Below are 22927 nucleotides of genomic sequence, written 5' to 3'. Positions count from 1 at the left end.
TGAATTGCCGGACGCGTCCACCCACCCCATCGAATGCCAGAAAGTCTCGTAATATCACATTGGGGGTTGCTTATTTGTCCTCACATTTCGAAGGCAACAAAGAACAGTGTTAACCCATTATGGTGAGACTCTCCAACTATTTCCTCGGAATAACCTGTATACTCTCTAAAAAAAGTTTACACCCCCCTTTGGGGTGTATATCTGCCACACAACAATAATCGTCATCTGCTTTGCTAGCGTTTCCTTTCTTGAAAACGCCGCCCCCGCTGCTTTCCTGCCGGCAATGCTATATCGTGCTGATAACGCGCATGCCGTTCGTTACTGGGAAGTACCGGCCTCGCAGCGTTAAAGAAAGGAAATGCGGACAAGACAGCTAGATGACGTTTATCGTTGTGTGGCAAGATACGACTCAAAGGGTATAAACTTTTCCTAAAGTGTCGGTTAACGTACACTTGCGAAAACAGCCTCATTGTCTCAGCCCGCTTATCTCTCCTCATTGTAATACTTCCCGAGTTATTGAACAGTATATGGTTCGCAAGGAAGACAGATATAAACCACATTACAAAGAAACATAGCCACTACGGCGACATCCCTGACTGTCCGACGAACCCGCGCACTCGCGTAGAGACGCGCGTTGGTAAGTACGAAACAAGAAAACTGCGTGACTCAACGTATGCGTGTCCCATATTCTCACGCTCAGGGAGCACCAGGCTCATTACAGACAACATTCGCCCTGCGATGCCTGTCAACCATCGCCCATATCTACACCTTGCGCCTCAACTGCTCACACGGTAATGAATGACGCGCCGCCATGCGTCGCGCACGCGTGCATACACGATTGCCCGCATTTCGACCGAAACTCGAGATCTAATCGCCCGCCTTCGCCAGTCCCGCACTTTGCGCGCTACTGCTGCACGAACTTTGAAAAGGAAAAAGAAAAGACGCGAACACTGCACACCGCGCCATGCACATCGCTTTCTAAAGTGGATAGCCGGCAAGCGCAGACAAGGTGGCCCAAGCGTCCGCTCTGATCGTTCGTCTCAAAGCTGTCGTCCTTTAAGCTGTATACGACACGACCGGCTAACGACGCCTGTACATCCAGCGCAACGGGGACACTTTCAAACTTCCTCGGATGCGCTGGTCAAAGTGAGATGCTTGCCGAGCGGTGCATGTTTTGTGTATTCGGAGTACCCGTGACGTGCATTGCGCGTATCACTTTGATCTTGCGTCATATATATGCGCATCTCAAGTAGCGTGTTTTAGGCATGCCGCTCCCAGAAAAAACCTATGGGCACTTTGCCGAGTTAAACTGCGATAGGCGAAAGCCTATCTATGGCCGCCTCTGTTGCTGCTGTCTGAACTGTTCTGCGAACGGACGCCGCCGTGGCCGCGAGCATGGGATTCAATCACAGCCGTATGGAGGCAAGGTTGGTCGCCGATGTGCGCGCACCCCCACGAGCATGTCCGCGCCCTCCCCCGCGCCCACTCCCACAGAGCTACTTTCACGGCGCCTCCTCTCCCTGCTCCCCTCGCCGGTGATCACCGCTTTCCTGCGTCCACCACGGACTGCGCCCGGACACTCATGAGTCACTAAATGCTTATGCCTTAATAACCTCTCCAGAAGTCACTAAAGAGCCCCCTCCTCTTCCTTTTTCTCCTGATATAACTCGCGCTGCGCGCAAGTTCCTATAGGCCGACACAGAACGCCTACCATTGACTCGGCGACCACACGCATATTATACGCGAAGACGTGTATACGCAGCCGATTCTTACGCAGGCTCGCGCTCGCACTACAAATGGTTGCGCACCCTCGTCGATCGCTCGCAGCAACGCGGGCGACCGCTTCGCGGGCCGCCGCGCATAGCGGTCACACGCGCGCGTATACGCACGCATATCGGCGAGCTTTCCGCCTCTCGCGTATACGCACCTCGCGCGGCGCAATGGGTCGCACGCGCGTTGAACGCAGCCCCGCCGGCAAGCCGGCCGGTGCGAGCGGTTGCGCGAGACGTCGTCGCGCGTGCGATCGGGGTATGGGCCCCGCGTGTACGCCATACGCACGGCATTCAATAACCCCCTTCCCCAATACGCGAGGGACTTTCAGCGAGCGCGCATTCACCAAACGCTCACGACGCTCCGTGCGACCGTGGGGTCCCGTTGCGACATCGCGTCATTCTCTATGACGCGAACGTGCTGCGCGCGCGGCGTATTAGCAACCTTCGCGAGGAAATGGCGTGAGGCGGTCGGCAGTGCTACACTGCTGACGCTGCAATTGTTTCTTCGCGAAAGGAGCGATCGAGCGTTGTTTGTTTTGCGTGCGCGAGCTCGCGATCCTTCACGGCTAGGGGCTAACGGTGTGTGTGGCTTCACAGATTGCGCGCGGTAGGGAGGTTTGGGCATCGACAGTCTGGGGGGGGGGGGGAGGTCTCGCGAGCGGGGGTTTGGTCTGCGCACGAGGTCTCGTGATCCACGACTACTATATACTACGATATACGGCCGCAACGTGGCGTGCAAATCACTAGGGCAAGTAGCTGCTGTGTGGTGCACTTATCTGCGGCAGTAGCGGCAGGAACAATGCCTGCGCGCTTCGCATGCAAGAAGCGGTCCGCGATTGCGATAGACAATGACAGGCTTCGAATTGACTTTGCGCGTGCATTGGTGGCAGCGCCCGGACCGCCGTATAACGGTATTCGTATAGCAGCCCTCCGAGCGGAAAGATCCGCATACGCTTAACCTTATTTCGACATTTTGCTCCCTTCCGACCAAACATGTGGTGTTTACACTTCGAGAACAGCATACTGTGAATCAAGACATGGCAGCGAGTCTGCCGACATGTTTAAAACTTGTTTCGTAAAAAACTGGCGCCGCTTGTGTTACCGGCGAATATTTCCGGTGAAACAAAGCCTTATGTGACGTTGTCAGAGCGCCACAATCTTTCGAAGGTGGGGCTCTCTATGTATGCAGCCGACCAGACTACCATATGTAGATTTATGGTCCACAATATAGATCCCTTAGAGAAAGGTACAAGATGTACGCCTCGTCGACCAAAACAAAAGGCTTTCTTGAAAAGACAGACCGTTTCGACCGCCCGCAAGAGGACCTTGTTCCCGAACACAATGACGCTCGAATAATTCGCCAACACGTGACGCTGGTAGCGAGCACAAAAAATGACTGGTGATTTGCCATCACATCCGTTCACCGTGTCCAGGGCTGTTTGCATCAACGGCGACTCCGGATAAACGTCTTGTCTTTTGCGTTTGCTTTCATCGTGGTCGTCGTAAGGTCCACTTTCTTTTTTCGATTCAGTGTCTTAACCAAACCAGACGGGCTTCCGTTGCACCTTGAACGTCATTAGTGATCGTTTCAGAACTGTGTTGATACGGGATATCGGTGCGGATGTGGGATGCGGCGATGCTGATGCGACGACGACGGCATGAATACGATGCAGCGATGCAATGACAACGAGTACGATGCAATGACGGCGACAGCGGGCGGGGCGATGCCGGATTGACAACGACAGATCGACGTTATCATGACTGCACGGTCGCTACAGCGCGAGTACGACGGCGTGTCAACGACGGGTATGATGATGATGATTGAATGACGAATATTTCCTGAAGGCGACGGCATGTTCGACGACGGAGAGACGACCAATAAATGACGAAAAGCATTCATACCCGCTGGAGCACGTGCACGCAATAATGCATAACGCAGGGTGAGACGTGTATATGCTCATACAGACAACAGTCGCTTGCGTTTCGGAGAGGCTGTCTGGTAGCGAGGACCGAAGAACGGACACTTTTGTTCTGAGACCAACCAACGTAGACTTGCTAAGCGATGCGCATGTTTTCTTCTTTGTCACTATTGACAAATCCCGAGCTACTGTGCCTTCAGTGGCCTAGACCTACACAGTATATTTCTACAGGTATCTAAGATACTAAATACTAAAGAAACAAATTTTGCTCAGTAGAGTACTAAATGATCATATTCTAAAAGTATCTGGTAAGGTACAAAATACTTCGAAAACGTTTTGTACAATTAAACATGCTTTCTAAATACAGGACGTTTGAGAAATAAAACAAAGTTCGCATCGTTGATGCGCTATTTTCTCAAGCTAAGTAAAAGAAATTGCCAACTTCTTGGTTATCGTTGTCGTTGTTCTCACCTAGGGAACATGTTCATTTCTTCTGCTGAACTGCTGATTGGCTGGGGCACCTGTCTCCTTCTGACGCGCACCCCAGCGCAGCCAATCAGAACCTCAGTAGCAGAAGGAAGGAACATGTTCACTAGGTGGACACCTACACAATAACACCCCCTCCCCGCCACCCCACCCGGCTCATCGAGAAAGCTTTAACACCGGTTTCCTTATTTTAATAAAGGCGAAATTAAATGCAGAAATACTATCATTGCGCAACCGCTGACGAGTTCCTAATAAAATTTCTTGCATTTAGGAGGGAAAAAAAATCTGAATTGAGCAGGCAGATTTCTTATTTACAGTGTTTCAGTTTGTTTACGAAAATTCCCGAAAATAAGTAACAATTGAAGAAAATCGCGTCACAAAGTTTACATATCCTTGACTACACACCAAAAACACATACCGCAGATCTGCAAACAAAATTGGTTAGACCATCTGCAGCGGACAAATGCGATATACGATTTTAGTGCTCACGTGGAAATTATAACAATTACTACGAAGGTTTCGCAATACTCACGAATCAGTGGCGTATATGCACAGAGCGTGGTATCCGGAGCGAGTGCCAAAACATCGCGGTGTCCTCTTCGTCCCCCGTCACCACCTTGTGGGTCATGACGTCACGGCAGGTACACCTACTGCTGCAAACGAAGCCGAACATCACCGTATCACCATTATGTAAGATCACAAAAGTCACGATATGTTCACAGATTTCTATGCTCCCTGTTTTGCGGGCAGTTCAAATCTACCATGCTTGCCATCAGTGTCGTAGCCAGGGCGTGACACAGCAATCACGACCCCCCCCCCCCCCGTTTTCCTCTCTTCCCGAAATTTCTGTGTGCCGCCCAGCAACCCAACCACCCTCTTCCCCCCGCCATCCCTCCCCCCTTCACGGTCAAATAGGTTTCGAGTTTGAGTTTGAGTTCGAATTTATTCAACCACATGACAGGTACATAGAAGTGCACATGGACGTGGTTAGGTGTTATGGGAAAAAAGCTGCATTTAACAGCTTGACTGGCCCCATCACCCGGAAAACAACGTTTTATTACAAAATTACAGGCAGCGGAGAACGACAATACAAAAGGAACACACATAATAAAAGTCTGAAATATAACAAATAAAAGTCCGAAATATATAAAGAATACATTAAACAACAAAGCAATAGATAATGCATGACATTAATTATCACAAAAGGGACCTAATATTGCATGAAGAGGACATTCAGGACATTCTATGTAGTATATCAGTATTCGACATATTACGTAAACTTTCAATTGTTAATTTCCATTTGTTCAGTAAACTCGGAACCCCCCGCCCCGAAAAAAAAATTTTCGGCTACGTCACTGTTTGCCACAGTGGACCTTCCTCATCTATATTAATGCTCACAGTCCCTATGTAGTAATAAATATCACCTTATCTCGTCCAGACAGCTTTATGATGTCACAAGGAGCTTATTCCGTAATTCGAAAGTGGCCTCATCACACTCGCCATCTGAACACCGTCGGCCGTTAGTTGTGAAGAAATTATGCGACATGCTCTTAAAGGCACCGTGAAACATTAAGGCTTGACACGAACGCATAATGTCTTGTTCGAATTAGCCCGCAAGAAGATGGCGATGTTTATGGCTGCGGGTCACTCGCTTTGGTTAAGAAACGAACAATGCCGCAGCCCCTTCACCTAACGCCGAAGCGAGTGTCAAGCATATCTCGACGAAAGCGAACATGCATCACTTATGCATGAACGACGACGCCTTTGTGAGCGGTTAACAAGGTGAAGTACGTTACAGCCGCTGTACTTTGTAGCACCAGTGTTCATTACAACACAATGGAAACTGACTTAACTATTGCTGTTATTCCACCCCTTACGCAATCGCCCGGTGCTGGGTCTTTAAGGAAGGACGGAAAGAAAGAAAGAAAGAAAGAAAGAAAGAAAGAAAGAAAGAAAGAAAGGAAAACGGTGAAAGTTGACGGAAAGCCTACATAACAGGTGAAGCGATGACATCAATACAATGATTATATCGGAGCTACGAAAAAGCGCTCAATGCTGCAACCGACCGACTGACCGACAGACCGGATTGACTTATGCCTAGAGGAACATCATTACCGTCAAAGATGGCGCAGTGGCATGCTGAATTTTGACCAATCCGGCTTCTTCAAAACGTGTCCGAAAATGAGCGCACCAGAGTTGAGTGTGCTCCCTTCGCACTCATCGTTAACTCCGTCGCAGTGACCATGGTAGAAGAATACGGGCCCTCGGGATCGGTAGCAGACCAGGGCAGACGCAGTCACCAAGGCGCATAGCAAAAGTTGACAGTCACTTTAGCGTACGCGAAAGAGGACGAAGGCGAAAGCCTGCGCGCTCATGAGACATTCGGTACATTACTCTGACATTCTTAATCCAATGCTTCGTTACCTCCTACTACTCGTTTTCTGTTTACTTTTTCACCTCTTGTTCACTTCTTCGGTCGCCTAGACGTCGCCACTGGTTCTGCGTGGTTAACGGCGCGTTAGGACGGTCGTGGCAAGTCTATGAAGACCATTAAGACACATACGCAACTTCACTGAATTAATTTTTTTATTATTATTTTAGCATTCCAATTCATGAGGGTAGCTACATGGGCTTGCATATATGGCGCCTTCTGCTTTCTTGTAGTGCCGGCAGAATGAGCGGGACACGCAGTGGCAGATCAGACAAACAGACAGCGCTAGCTTTCAGCAACCGATGTTTTCCGCAGTCCTCGCAGGCGTACTTATACTCCTCAAAACGTCGCAAGACGCATGTACACCCGTGAGCAAAAGTATACGGACCACGGGAGCGCGTGCCAAACTGCATCGACGCGCCGTCTACCGACGCGGTGCCTGCTGTCGAGAGGGCCGCTAGAGCAGCGGTGCGCATGCGCGTCCCATCATATCTGCTGGCCTGACATGTAGCTTTCCTGACGTGGTTATGGTGCTCGTAGACTGAACGCCGATTGCTAAACAATCATCAATCGGACACCGATTGCAAAACCTTGCTTCTACCTGCGGCAGCAAACATTGGAACAGTTCGAGATAATACAACGCCGCAGAAAGCTGTTTTGCGCGAGTCAAAGAAGGCAGAGCGGCGCGCGATAATCCCCACAAGGGGGGCGGGCGGGGAATGAAAGCGAAGCGCGGCGGACGCGTGTGCCAGCCCAGCCACAGCCGCTGGGTAAAACAATGGCCCAGATGTGACGGAGCAGAGAAAACGACGCCCAGTGGACGTTCAGTCTACGAGCACCATAACCACGTCAGGCAAAGCTACTTGTCAGGCCAGCAGATATGTTGGGACGCGCATGCGTACCGCTGCTCTAGCGGCCCTCTCGACAGCAGGCACCGCGTCGGTAGACGGCGCGTCGATGCAGTTTGGCACGCGCTCCCGTGGTCCGTATACTTTTGCTCACGGGTGTACGTACATCGCTCGGTACGTATGAACAAAACCGGGAAAACCACACGCGGGCACTTTTGTGGCCACACCGATTATTTAGAAGGATGTCCGTCCGACGCGAACCGAGATAATCGAGCTCTCTTATTGATAAAGAAATCGACGGCTTACTGGCGCGTGCGCTGGAATTTTGGCGCCATAACGCCGGACGGTCGTCGAATTGTTTCGACCCGCGAGCCATCTGAGCGCATTCGCCCTAATAAGCGTCGTGGCCAAACAACGCCGCTGTCACGAACGAAAATCGCCGGCAACAACATACGAGCGAATTGAACGAGTGGCTTGTATACACCGCAATCCGAAGTCCCGCAAGGCGGCGTGCCTGCAACAAAAAGAGGCCGCATCGAAAGTGACAAGGGCAGAGATTGCGAGCACTGTTACGCGGCAATAAGGGACAACGCATAAGCGAAGCCGAAAGCCACACAAAAAAAAAAAAAAACGGCCACAATGGCCCTTGCAACAATGCGCGTACATACGCGCGTAGCATTGTACACGCGCTACCGAGTACAATGCACGTTCCATGTAAGCGCGCCGCATACAGAGAACGGTAATAAAGCAGGCAACGTACGCGACGGCTCGTACAGGTGACCCCTGCGGGTACAAATTGCGTTCGAATGGAAGCAACTTCCTCCCTGGATCGGCTGCCAACTTCCTCTCCACTTCCGGGCACGTTTGCCTCGCGGCTTGGGAAAAGCGGCGGCGGTGTATCATTCCACGGGAGCATATATATAAGCGAACGGGCGTTCTCCTGTCCAGCTGTGTTACAGCGCTAAGTGATGTTTGCTTGGTCTTCATTCGCCACATTCGCGCCCGTTCGCGAACAGAAAAAGAGGACAGTGCATCTCATGCAGTGGCTCATGTTTGTTTGTTTGTTTGCGTTTGTTTGTGTTTGTTTGTTTGTGTGAAGCGTAAACTTCATTTTGCGTGAGTGCGTGTGAGTTTCTGCCTTTCTGTCTGTCTATGCGTGGGTTCCTTCTAGGTTTTTTTTTTCCTAGCTTTCTTTCTAACTTTATTCTTCATTTATGCTCTCCTCTTCCATCTCTTCCCCTCCCTCTCCATATTCTTTCTCGTTCTCTCCTTTGTTTCTGTCACTCTCTCTCTCTCTCTCATTTATTTTATCTTTCTGTCTTTTTTCATGTTTGGTTCTTTCCTTCTATCTCAGCATCTTCCTCTCCATTATTTCTCTACTTTCTCTCTCTCTCTTTCTCCTTCGCTTCCTCGCCCTAAACGCATCCATCGCATTTGCTGCAAGCGTCCCTCCGCTGCTAGCAGACTCGTCAATAACGATCGCATTTTGTCTGGCCGCGCTTTTGTCGCTCGATACCTGTACCCGTATCCTTTTCGCTCAAAAAGACTCCGGTTGGCCTTAATTGGTCTTTGTTTCGCGCAGTCCTCGTTCACGCGCGTCCTTCTACGAGTCCCGCTAGGGCGAGTGTGTCTGTGGGGGGGTTGGTGAAAGCAGGAGGGGGAGGGAGGCTATGCACGAAACCGTCGGAATAACCAAGCAGGCGCGCCCGCTCAAATTGCGTAGCCAAGTTTGTTGCTGCAGCGTCGAGCAGACGGCATCGACGCCGCTTGCCGTTGCCGCTTTTGTCTTGTGCGTGTGCGTGTGTGCATGTGGGCGTGTACATGTGCGTGTGAGCGTGCGTGTGAGCGTGCGTGTGAGCGTGCGGGTGAGCGTGCGGGTGAGCGTGCGGGTGAGCGTGCGGGTGAGCGTGCGCGTGAGCGTGCGCGTGAGCGTGCGCGTGAGCGTGTGTGTGAGCGTGTGTGTGAGCGTGTGTGTGAGCGTGTGTGCGAGCGTGCGTGCGAGTGTGAGCGTGAGAGCGTTCGTGAGCGTGCATGCGTGAGCGTGTTACGGTCAAGCTGTCAAGGGGATTTTCGCAGCCGTTTCCGTGCGACAGGGTTTGAGCTGCGGGCGTGCTATCAGACAGCAACGCAACCTGCCTTGCACTCGCAAATTTCTGCTGGGAAACGTCATCATCATCTGGCTATACACTGCAGGTTGAAGGCCTCTCCAAGCGATTTCCAGTTACCCCTGTCCGAGCTGATTCCAACTTGCGCCTGCAAATTTCCAAATTTCATCACCCCACCTAATTTGCTACCTTCCTTTACTGCGCTTCCCTTCCCTTGGTACCCATTCTGTAACTCTGCTGGCCCACCGGTTATCTGCCCAACACACTGCATGGCCTGCACAGCTCAATTTTTGTTTCTCCTAATGTAAACTATTGAATATCGGCTATCCCCGTTCGCTCTGATCCACATCGTTCTCCCCTTGTCCCTTAACGGTATGTCTAAAATTTGTCTTTCCATCGTTCTTTGCACGGTCCTCAACTTATTCTCGAGCTTTTTTGTCAACCTCCAAGTTTCTACCCCACGTGTTATCACGGGTAGAACGCAATGATTCAGTACTTTTCTTTTGAACGGCAGTGGTAAGCTCCCAGTCAGTATTTGGTAATGCCTGCGGTAAACTTACTCCTGCACAGACTGTAGAGGCTGACTGGCGATCATTAACTCTTGTTCACTTCCCAAGCTATTGAACATTATCCTTGTCTTCTTCGCATTAATCAACCCTAGCCTTACACTTTCTCGGTTAAAGTTCTGAATGATTTGTTGCACATTCATCCCCAGTTTTCTTGAAGAGGACAATGTCATCTTCAAACCGAAGGTTTTTGGGATATTTGCCGTTAAGATATTTGGCCAGTCTAACATCTTGAATACTTATTCTAAGCATGTATTTAATAACATTGGAGAGATTGTGTCTTTTTGCCTGGTCCCTTTCTTGATAGGTAACTCTACTTTTCTAGTGGAGAAACGAGGTAGCTGTGGAATCTTTGTAGGCATTTCCCAAGATATTTGTAGATATTGCCAAGATAAGAGCCGTGGCGTAGACCAGAGGTAGAACACCGGCCTTCTAAGCTGAAGGTCGTAAGTTGGAATCCTCGTCCGGTCTACTACGCTTCATTTTTCAGTCTTGGAGTGGCGCCTGACACCAGCAAAAAATATATATATATGTATATATATATATATATATATATATATATATATATATATATATGCCGAGAGCCAGTGGGACTATTCTAAGTACAGGTGTAACCATATTAGGACCGCCCACCAAGCCTCAAGAAGGACGTTTCCTCATCAAAATAGGAACTGGCTTCCCTGGTGCAATATTCGGCCACTACCTCCCTCATGGTTCCTGCAATTAACCCATGGCCCTCAGTCCCCAGCGGCTGCGGAGCAACTGACCAAGGCGGCGATCAGACCGGTGACACTGCAGGGGGTGCCAAGAAGCTCTGGATCCGGACAACCCACCAGTGAAAACAACTTGTCGAACCCTGTTGAATGAGGCTAGCTTAGCAGGCCTCTCTGAGGAACTATCAGGGGATATTTAGTGAGGCTAGAAGACCTGGTTAGGTTTATACAATGCTGACTAACGGCCACGTACCGTAGCACAGAGGTACATCAGATAAAAGAAAATATGGGGTAGGGTTTCTAATCAAAAAGACATAGCAGGCAACACTGAGGAATTCTACAGCATTGGTGAGATGGTAGCAGTCGTCACAATAAAGTTAAATAGGAGACACTACGCCAAAGGAAGCACACAAGCCTACGCTCCGATTTCGCTCTGAAACACGTATTTAACGATTATTATAAAGTAATTGTTACCTTGCGTATGCTCAACATGAATAGGCAACTTCATTGCGCGGATTTTTAAGCCAGTAATCCATAATTTCTTTTCTTGCTCACGTGACGTTTTTCCGGCTTCACACAAGCTAGGAGTTTGTACAGCTCCGCGGGAAGCAGCCCTGTGAACGTCACTTCGGGGATGAATCATCACTAAGAACAGCCAGCTAACAGTCTTCATGCTTCCTACGAAATATGTGATAAAGCTTGTTAACACAGCGTCGCTGTCGCTCGTGTATCAGTTTTTGAGATTGGCTGATATACAGGCTAACTATTTCCTTTCTCGTCGCTAACCTTAGTCCCCCTATTCAACAATCGAAAAACGTTGCATACATTTCAAAACAATCACGATTTCTGTTTAGAAAAAGCTTATCGGCTCTGCCAGAGCCGATTACATTAGCGTTCCATAACATTAGCGTATCCTGGTGGGGTATTCCGTAAGAGTGACCACACAGGGACTGTCCTTATTGATGACTGCTCATTGGATGGTGTTCTGAGGAGGAGGCTGACTGAGTGCGCCTGTTTCTGTCTCACTGGTATATACCCCAGCTCAGCCTATCAGCGCTACAGGAGGCCGTCGAATTGGGCGTGCCCACTGGGTGGACACTTATATAATTCCTCGAATCAATCAGAAAAGGTAGGAAGGCGGAATTCAACAACATGGAGCACGGGCAGAGTGGAACGCCCGGATGGCTGTGCCGCGGCACTCGGCAAATCCGCAACTGTGCAACGTCACGCGGCCTGAATGAACGCGACCGACTCAGCGACCGAAATAAAGACGCCCCTTATAGACCCGCTACCGCTCAAGCGAAAAGAAAAAGAGGAAAGAAATAGATGGCATAAATATTGCGAAGAACGGTATTCACGGGAGCGTTAACGCGTATTTGCGCCCGTCCTGCGTTTCGTTATTTTCAGAGGTAATTTATTCCCTTTTTTTTTCACCCAACTGGACCAAGAACCAGTCCTTCTGAACCACCAAGCTAGACTGTCCTCCCGCCGGCCCAGTCGGGGCTCTCGTCTTTCTTAAGACCTATATAGCTTCCCGAGACACGTCTTTCTCGACTATGTTCATTCAATCAATCACTATAAAAGCGGCTCGTCGATCGCCCTCGCATACGCCTCCCATATCTCGGCTGCGTGACTCATCGAAGCTGGAAAGAAGAAAAAAAAAACACTGTACATCGATGACGTTTTACACGCTGCCCCCATTCTTACCGCGGACACTTCCAGCTTCTTACAACGCCGCGCCGTGCGCGGCTCGTGATCCACGCTTATATTACGCTACGCGTGTACGCACCGTCCGAGCCACATCAGCTGAGACGCCCGCGTCCGGCGAGGGTAAGGCGTCCCTCGCCTTCCTGGTGGCCGCGTATCCTTCACCGCGACAACGCCTCTTCCGGCTAATACGCGCTGGCCCCCATACCGCGAGTCAAGAACTCAGCCACGCGCTCGTGCGAGCGTTCCTACGACCCGGCTCGGGGAATAAAGAGTTGCGGCGCGGTAGCAACAGGCCTGCAGGAAGCGGGTTCCGATCGCCGCGTCGACCCGCCCTAATCGACGACGGGAGCCGATGCGGCTACCTGCGGGGAGGCTGCCCCGGTCCGGCGAGGAAGAGGAAGAAGAACAACGAAGGAAAGGAATCTGGAGCAGGCGGTGGGGCCAGGCGCGCACAGAAGGCCCCCGGAGAGCCACGCCGAGGCACCCCCCCCCCCGCCCCCCACCCAGCCGTCGCTGCTGTGCACCGCCGACTTCGGTTGCGGCTGTGTGCCGCGCCTTCGCTCGAAGGGCGATCGAGTCTGCGGACAGGATGGCTGCGGGCGTGCGATGGGAGATGTGGCGTGCGGCGATGTCGTAAGCGCGCATGCGCGCGACCGCTCACGTCAATGCGAGCGAACGCATAGCGCATGCGCGCTGACAGACGCACACACACGGTTACACACGTACAGACATAAATGCACGCGTTCGTATGCAGACGTACAAAGACGCATTTACACGCGGGCCCGTACGGAGAGAAACCCCCGAATAGCGCGCGCACACCCGCCTTACAGGAACGCACGTGCAGACACACGAAACACGTGTCCACAGCGTAACACGTACGCGCAGACAGCATGTACACACGGGCATACAGACTTATACACACATACTCGCACCTAACAAACAGAAGCGAACGTGCGCGTGCGCACACCCGCTTGCACGCCACGCGCAGACACAAAAGTAACACTTACACACTCCACGCGTACACAACACATGTCGGACATACACGCATGCATTCACACGTCAAACTAATTGAAAAGGAACGCGTACACGTATAAACGTACCCATAGACATACGCATACACAGACGTACTCGCACATCCCCCAAACACAAATGCACTCGTAGTATACATACGTGTGCGCGCCGGCATACGCACACACACCTGGCGGTCGCACAAGCGCAAGCACGTACACATTTACACGAACTCACACACACACACACAAAAGCACGCACATACACGCACGCAGGTAGGCAGCATACGCGCATGCCAAACAAAAAACAAGAAAAACTCAAGGTGTACATACACCCGAGCCAGCCCTTCTTCCTTTCCCAGATGTACACGCCCCGTCTATATCGTTGGGTGGGTAGCCCAGCCAACTGACCCGGTCCTGGGGCCTGGGCGCGCCGCCGCGTCGTCGAGCGGCGATAGCGGAAGGCGATGCCGCGAGTAACGACGACTGTCCGGCGGGCAAGGTGGTGGTGGCCACCGTTTTGGGCCGTTCCGTCGCTGCACTTTGTGTAACGGATCGGAGAGACGGCGCGTGCGAGCGCGCTCCCTTTCTGCCCTTGGCCCGCGCAGCCGGCGGGAAGTCTGGCGTTCCCATTCGCGGCGTGCGAAGGACCCCGCGGACTCGGTGGGACGGGGAAGAGGCGGCCAGCGCGAACACATCGTGTCCGCTCGTAGGGGTCTCTATAAAGCCTGCCGACCTCTTGAAGGGAGTAACGCGTTACGTTATAAGCGGCTCCTTGGATTTACCGGACTTTCTATGGGTTGTAGCCGTCGTTCGGCATGTGCCGCTTGGCGTGTGCCTATTCTTGCCTAATCATCGTCCACGAATCGCTGTACGGAATGGGTACGCGGAATGGGTACGCGGAATGGGTACGCGCGCCACTTTGACACGAAAATCTGCTTATACGCGTCTGCCAGTGTGACGAGCGATATATAACAAGTTGCGACCTTTGAGGTGCCAAACATAGCCATTGCATTGAAATTCTGTGCGTTGCAAGGGATGACAGTGACCACTATTCGTAAGCATCGCCGTTAGTGGTGTAGCATTTATTTAGCCGCTTCACTGAAGCTTCGCTTCACATAGAGTTCAACAATTGCGTTGTTCGATTTGCATAATACTTTTTTATCAGTACCAACAGCATGAAGCCGACAGACAAGAGAAAGAGAGAGGGAGACAATCTTTAATGAGCTCAAGGCGCTTGGTGATAATTATGGTATACACAGCAATCACATCAACACGCAAATCACACATGCACTCAGACATCGAAGCCAAGGAAAGCGCATACGGAGAAATAATGTGAAGGATGGAGAACGCAACAAGCCAATATACACCCTAAAAGAAATACCTTTCGGTATGTTTTTGTCCTTAAACCAGGATCATAATTCATCTTGCAGGCATCGGAGTTGCAGCATGGCTGGCCAAGAGAAGGCAAGCGCAGTTGAGGAAGGCAGCGGGAATTAGGTTGTGTGATGAAATTAGAAAATTTTGGTATAGGATTACATCAGCTGGGGCAGGCAAGGGTCATTGGAGACCCCTGAGAAAGGCCCTTCATTCCGCAGCGGACATAAATGCAATGATGATGACGACGATAATGATGATTATGGTGACGACCTTGCATGTACTTGGCTTTTCTTAAACGCCGCGCTCCCTGTACTTTAAGGCCACAAACGCTACGACCGTATCAGCATGACATAGTGTTCCTTCAGGAATACCACGCACGCGAAGTGCACTTCCCACGTTCAACCCCCGCCCTCGAACCACGCCAGTATTTCTTGCCGATAGCCATTGTGTACGTGCCCTCGCTACAACGTACAGCGCCTCTCTCTACGGATAACTTTTAACAGATTGGAATCAAGACCGTTCTCCGAGTCAAACACACTCGGACCTTGACCACATCCATCAGTGGCACGAAAAGCGATTCGTGCACTAGTACACTACTTGAAGTGCACCGGCTTAAGAGACCACTTATAGTGTCCCTGCGCATCCTCCCACCGACACTCGGTGCTCACTCTCTCCTTCTTTTCCTTTCTATTCCTCTTTCCTCGAGCCCCAGTGTAGGGTAGCAAACCGGGTGCTCGTCTGGTTGACCTCCCTGCCTCTCCTGTCCTCGCTGTATACCTTTCTCTTATGGTAATTGCACCGAAAAAATTCGTGCAGTGTCAAATTTCAGCCCACAGTGGGCCCCAGCTGCTCCCCACCACGATTATTGTTTGGCGACAAGACGTGCTCCAAAGTGTCTTGAATTCTGTTATAGTGCACATTCGGGCTTGCAACCGCTTTCGCGGCGTAAGAGACACTCGGCGCCACGTGCATGTCTTTTTCTGGTTTCTTTCGCCCGCGCTGCTGGTCGCGCCACCTATTGCTCCCGTCGATACACGTCGGTCGGTCGCTCTAGAAATTCCACGAACGTTTCAATGTCCGCTAACACATACAAAAGCGCTCCAAGACACTTTGTGGGACCGTGAAAAAAAAAACGAGATGAAGGCATTCCTCGTTTTTTTTTTTTTTTCTTTTGTCACCGCGTTAGCGTATAGCCAGCGCAGGGTGTCCCTGCCCAATCCTTGGACCAGAAATGGCGGCTGCTCCGGAGTGTTGCGACGTCACGACGCCCGAGAGGGAGGGAGGGCGAGCGGTGGGCCGGCCGACAGTTCGCCGCGACCTCGCTCCACAGGCGCAGTGACCGATCAAGCGTGGATTGCGATGCCGCCCCGCGCGGCTTCCGGGCGCGATCTGAATGAGCGGCCGTGATCGTGGTCCGACGGCGCACTAGGTCGCCACCCGGTCAGTGCATGCATGCCCACGCGGTAAGGAAAGAGCAACAACGGAGTATACGCCTTTGTTTTTTTTCTTGCGCGCGAAGGTCAACGTGCCAGAGCGTCACGGACACACACTGACACACACGGACAATGCTTTCGCTTTCCGCCGTCCCGTACAGCCTTCGCCTGTCAGTGGCTAGTTCCGGATTCCGTTTGCCAAGACGCCTTGAAGAAGGCGAGTCCGAAGCGGCGGCGCTGAGTCTGGATGTCAGCTGAGCTTGTTCATTGTGTTGTTCGGTTGCGGCGCGGCTATTTGTTACAGGTAGATACGTTTCAAAGATGGCTATCAGAATAGGGTCGCAAGATTAACACGCATACTCACCGATGTATAGGCAATACGGGCGCCTGTTCTCTACAATTACATGCGTATGCGTGTCTCTACTTCTATGTGTACGTGTGTTTTACTCTGCCCCTGTTCTCATAGCTACATTTCCCCACTTAACTCAACAAGAAGCATTTCTACGCAGGAACGCTAGACAGCATAATCAAATTAGTTTAGATGCTCCCAAATTCTTTCAAACTTTTCTTTCGTTGTTTTGGTCAGAAGAAGTAGATTATATAACAAGCGACCTTATGAAGGCTCAATCTTTTTGAAAACACTAAGCTTTTTTTGTCTAATTCAAGCACCTTGTATGGTTGGACGGCGTTATCACACGTTAAACTGAAGAGGGCAATAATTGGAGAAGGTAAATACAGCAAGGAGGAGGAGAGAAGGCAAGCGTGTGTAGAAGGAAGCGCAGGTCCGGAGAGCAGGGTCGGGAGAGGGATAAAGGGTCACCCGTTGGCTTGCAGTATTTCAAATTAAAAAAAAAAGTTATGGTAGCCAATAAGCCAATATGCCTACATAATATGTTGCAGTTCTATTGTTGTTGTCGTTTCTTGAGATGCGGAGTGAACTCAGTTGGCTGGTATAGAAATGGGCACGAACTCACCAATAAACTGCTGTGAGGATTAGGCAAAATGTGCCCTGTAAGTTGGGTTGTCCTCGTCGACAGCACGCTACGTTTGTTGTTCGCAATGAGTCACAAAAAAAAAGACAGCTATAAAAAGAGTAGCAATGCGTGCGAGTTCGTACTGGGTAATTTTTTTAATAGGCGCGTAGCACAATTGGACAAGGCAAGGAAGAAACAAAGGACTTGCGTCCCGTTATTAATGCGAAAGCATTATATGGCTCATGAGGCGGAAAATCCGGCGTAGCTGTCGGCGTTAGCGTGACCAACGACGATCCAAAAGGTCATCGAACCCTCGACCTTTGGTGGGAGTCGAACCCACGACCATTGGTGGGAGTCGTATCCACGGCCTTTGCTGTTAAATAAGGCTAAGTTAATTAGCGTACGGATAATCAAGGCCTCGAACCCACGATATTGATGTTAATTAATCCTAAGTTATTTAAGGTACCGCAATTTAAGGTAGAGTTAATGAAGACGCTCCACCATACGACCTTCGTTGGGAGTCGAACTCTCGACCGTTTGTGGGAGGCGAACCCACGACATTGCGTTGTGGCACAATGTCTAAGCATCGCTTGGCGGTCGCAATTCTTTCGCATTCATCCACGTAGGGGTAACTATAAGTGCCCCTTGAATTTTCCCCTTCGCTTTGTCCCTCGTATATGCGCTTTATCCAACTAGCTACGTCAAACATCGGGCTTGATGGTTTTGCGAGATTCAAGACGTAGCAGTCCGATCTTGAACGAGTACATACGCCGGAGAGCAGGCAAGGACGGGCACTTGACCTCGCCTGTTATTCGACGTGGGCCAAACGAACGACTCTAGCACACTGACGAGTGCTAACTGTTATCCTGTGGTGTGAATAGCAGTGATTATGCGCATGTGCCCTTTATATTTATCGTCTTTCCACGTCCCCCTACCCGCAGCGTAGGCTAGCAAACCGGATTTTTCTTCTGGTTAGGTCTTCAATGCCTGTCCTGTCTTTTCCTTATATCTCTATCCTCGTCCAATGTCGCACTGCTTGTCCTAGTCTGCTCTTGGGTGATTGACCCCGTCCAAAGCCGCGCTGTTTACATTCCGAAGCAGCTACCGTAGCAAAGAAGACGAGCTTCGCTTGTGGGTCTCCAACTCCGGTGGGTTACCAGGGCAGCCCCAGACTCCGGGCAAACGTTGCCGACCTATCGCAGCGGAATCTCCATTGCGGACTCGGTCGACGAGCAATGCTTCCAGCACTCAACGCGCTCTGCGATCGTCTCCGTGCGCGCGCGAGACCGGTCTTGCGCGAGCGGCGGGCATCTCAAGCAGGGGCACTCGGGTGCGATAATGCGCACAAATCCGGTGAACCACGCGCGTATGCCAATAAATCCCCACAGAAGGCGGCTGCGGCCAAGCCTTCCGCAGCCAAGCCGAGCGGGCGATAAGCCGTCCACTGCAGCCATCGCACGGCGATCATCCCGTTTTACTGCAGTCGAAGGGTGCACGCGCGCATGCTAGCTCGAGACGCGTTGTAGGAGACAGCACAGGCCATCGCGCATCGACGCGCGTTTGCCGCTCTACTTCTCGTCGTCTGTATTTGTTTATTTATTCCGTTCGCATTTTTTTTCCTTCATTTCTTTTGTTCCCACGCCCAGCCATTCCTTCTTTCTCCCCCCTTCTTTCTTGCTTGCTTCAATTCTTTCTTTCTCGCTGTCCTTTTCGCTTCCCACGCCTACAATGACCTGAGAAGCCCGTCTTCCGCGACCAGACGAAATGCATGGGAGGTGACTAGGAGGCGAGTGTGGTATATGTATTTATATACACGGACAGGGTGCGTTCGCGTGCGTCGTCTGCTCTTTCGTCTGCTGACGTGCGCCCCCTACTCCTCCCCCCCCCCCCCACACACCCTCCTCGCGCCGTTATAAACTGAAACTGGTTCACCCCCACCGAGATTCAAATCCACTGCGTTTCGAAAATGCGTGCAGCGATGTAAAGTCTATACACCGCCTCACCAATTGGCAACTCCAGAATCTGCTATCTGGGATGGCAACACGGTTTAAATAAATAAAGATGGCTACGACGTCCAGGTTAACGGCGGCTCTTTCGCTTGGTGCTGTGGTCACGTTTACCTTTTGTGGCGTCGAATCGAGGTGTTCCGTGAAAGCCGAAATAAACCCGGCTGCCAATCACTTTAATTTGATCGCGGTCTCAAGGATTTGAGCGACGAAATCGCGGAAATAGTTGCGCTGTGTGTCTAAACGTCCGGCCTTCACAGCGTTCCCTACAACACACAGGGAATTAGTTTGCAGTATACTGAAAGCGCAATGGAGGATGTCCTGAATATGGCTCTCTTGGCGGCAGAGGTCGCGTAAAGTGCAGATATATTGAAGACTGCGTGTATTGCAAGGAACTAGTGGTATTCAAATGGACACTGAAGAAAAATATTCCACCGAGTTCGATGGATGCATTATTCTCTGTAAGTGTATACATGATCCTTATCTCAGTGCCAATATAAGACTTTCCTGCGTTGGAAATGGCCGTCGAAGTTTACACGCTGCACCTCGATTTGAATCACGTGCCATAACAGATGAGTTGACGTGATCACCACGTGACTTCCCTCTCCGGCGATCTCTGTTAATCACCCAGTGCTGATGTCACATGAGGTATAGTATAGTTAAATCTAGGGTGGCACCACTACAATCTTCAATTGACATCATTTTCTCGCTTACAAAAGCTTTGTTCTCGCTACGATTGACGAAAACGTGATTTTATTAAGTTTTCTATCAAGGTCAACTTAGTATTTCCTCTTAGCATCCCTTAATTATGAGAGACGGATGAAATAGCACCAGGGCCCTGCATGGAAAACACGGGGAAGCCGGTAGATGAAATTCAACGCGATGAGCAAAACGAGAACAAGGTAGAAGCAGGAGCCCATGTCTCGACAAGCGGACTTGTCTTTTTCGAGGCAAGCCCTGCGTGTTAGTCAAGTTGAATCGGCACTGTGGAGTAAGGCTAAGTTCAGTCGAGTGCAGTGGATCTGCAAGAATCGATTTGTATTCATTTCTGGAGAAAAGTTACTGTCCTCCTTTTTTACTTTTATGTTCTTGAGCCTTCTGTCTTCATAGGTGCTCTCAGAAACTTCAACGAAGGCCAAAGTTGGCCGGTTTGAATTTCACGCCAAAGCCGGAGTAGAGCAGGTACGTCGGTATAACGTCACGGATATTAAAGTATTTCGCATGTTCGGACCCGTTTTCGCTTTAAAAAAAATGGTGCTTTCAATAGGTGGAGCCTTCTGTTCTTCAGTATGCAAGGCACTCCTTGTTTATCGCCAAAGAAGTTTATCCTCGTTTCCTTGTTATCGATAAACTATAAGATCTGATTCACCTTCACCACCTGAGCCAGTTGACCAGGTGCTATTCGTTTCTGTGGTGCCGCAACGGCCCCCTCTGACCCATGCCATTAATTTCAAAATGTCAGGAAAGGTGTAAAGCTGGTTCACTATTTTTCTGCCCTTTCCCTACTGATGGTGCCGACTTGGTGCAGGTGTGAAGTATGCAGCGGAGCAGGAGTGGTATCTGGAGTGGTATTCGCGGTCAGTCACTTTCGGAGACCTAAACTTGCGAGATTTCGCGTGACTTGGCGCTGGACACGACGACGTCTACGGGTATCAGCGTGATCAACAGAGAATACATGAGCGCATGGCCGACAGTACCTCATGTGCTGTCTGCAGACCGTCTGCTGACAGGGGCTGCAGGAACCAGACAACGATAACGAAGCGTTTGCCAACGGTTCAGTCCTTTAGCTGCTTCATTGTAGTCTGCTCGTACCCAGGGATATGAAGCCCAGGGCAAGCGCAATGATTTGTGCCTTTATCTGTGTCATCAACGTCTGCTCCCGCTAAGGTTACGAAGCCGGGGCCACTCGCAAAAAGCAGCTGTATATAGCGTGCGTCGAAATACGAACGCGGCTCGGAAAACGCGTGTCTAGTTTCTCTTGTGGCGTAAAGCGTCGTGTGACTGAACTCTGTGCAGCCGTTCGGTGCACTGCGCTGCACTGCACGGAACTAGTGAAATCACTGCCGGCCAGTCAACTACGCGGATGCGAAGCGACAGGAGCGGTCCGAGCGTCTGAAAACCGCGCCAGCGAGCGGCCGTCAACTATAGAGCGCTGCTCCAATGACCTGCATTGCGAAAAACGGACACCGCCTTCGCTGTGCATCCCACCCTGCTGGAAGTATGCGTGGGTATCGCCCGTCGTTGCAGCTTTATTCTTTCGTTGTTTCTTTATTCATTCTAGCGCAGCGAAAGTAACAAATCTTCGACTCAAGGAAAAGAACGAGCGTATAAGGAGGAGTGCGGCGATCTAAAGCGAAGCGTTGGGCTGTCGACTACCGAGAGGAACCCCCTGCTGGAAGAGCAGTGCACGGACACCGCCCGGCTATCGCCGCCGTGGGAGGCAGCTAATCAGAGTAGGTGACGCCGATGACGTCAGCAGCGACGAGGACGCTGCCCGTAGCAACAGCACGTCGACGGGCGGCGTGTCTCGTGTATACGGCGTCCGCGCGTTTGTGCGTGCGCACGCGCGCACGTGAGCGCATCCGTGCGTGCGTGAGGTGGTCGTTTGTTTCTGGCTGCTGTCATATCGCAGCGCAGCTAGCTATAGGTGGGTGACCCCGAAAAAAACGCCCAGGAACACTAAATGTGGGAAGGGCGTCGTGCTTTCTAAGATGGTGCACTGAGGGGTGTGTTGATGAGAATGACCTCGTCTTGAAAGTGTGTGCGTGCGTATGTGTGTGTGTGCCTGCCGCGTTTGCACGTGCGGGTGAAAGGGTGGAGGGATCTCGGGCCTTCACCCATTGTTTCGCTCGTAGCGATACACGTCCCACTCTGCAGGGAGCCTGCCAGTTATTCACTGCGGATTTGCGTGAAACATTTGCCGAGGTGTAAACGATAAAGAAGAAAATGCCGAGCTCCTTCTTCCGCATTCAAGTATACAATGCGCGCTGTATAAAGAATACTTGATAAGTGGTTACATGCACTAAGAACCCCAGGAATGACGGCAGCTCTTCTTGTTGGAGTAACGTTCTTTTAAGGCTGGAATCCATTTTTTTTAGGAAGCACAGTCGTACCTACCGTGGGAGTGCGCCTACTCCATTCGTTCCAAGCGGACGCGCCTTGCGACTCGCCGGGCCACATGCATGCAGTTCGTAAATTTCAACGTGTACCGTGAAATGATCAGTCCCAATCCCATTTAGAGAAACTTTGTTAATTAGTCAATTGTGCATTTTGATTTCTCGTGCAAGTAATGTGCGTCTGTTCGAGTAATCCGGATCAAGGACTAGAATTGCGCTATTCGCCACAGGCAATTTTCTTAAAAGCTCTGTATCTTGAGAAAGCAGGCCCTAATGTTGCTTACTTTCCCCAATTAACTGCGGTTATGAAACTATGTCCATTGCTCAGACGGGACCCTAATCACGAGAAGGGAATTTACAGGGCAATGAAAATGGGTTGGTGAGCATATGGCAAGCACTACCAAATCTTGACTGCCGTTGAAAAAAAAAAAGTACGATCATTACATCATGCCTGTGCTAAC

General features: G+C 50.9%; 1 long non-coding RNA gene across 7 annotated transcripts in view; it reads right to left on the bottom strand.

Annotated features, from left to right (window-relative positions):
* The window catches only part of LOC129383818 (uncharacterized), a 514476-nt gene that overhangs the window by 456733 nt on the left and 34816 nt on the right, over positions 1-22927 (bottom strand). For 5 of the 7 annotated variants that reach the window (XR_011890290.1, XR_011890289.1, XR_011890292.1 and 2 more), the window contains exon 2: positions 4710-4830. This is a non-coding gene — a long non-coding RNA (uncharacterized lncRNA). The remainder of the gene's footprint in view (positions 1-4709; positions 4831-22927) is intronic. The other 2 variants (XR_011890294.1, XR_011890295.1) reach the window with 1 other exon arrangement.

Source organism: Dermacentor andersoni, chromosome 9 (assembly GCF_023375885.2).
Source record: "Dermacentor andersoni chromosome 9, qqDerAnde1_hic_scaffold, whole genome shotgun sequence".
Lineage (NCBI taxonomy): Eukaryota > Metazoa > Arthropoda > Arachnida > Ixodida > Ixodidae > Dermacentor > Dermacentor andersoni.
The sequence above is the reverse complement of the archived record's forward strand: the minus strand, read 5'-3'. Positions and strand labels throughout refer to the sequence as shown.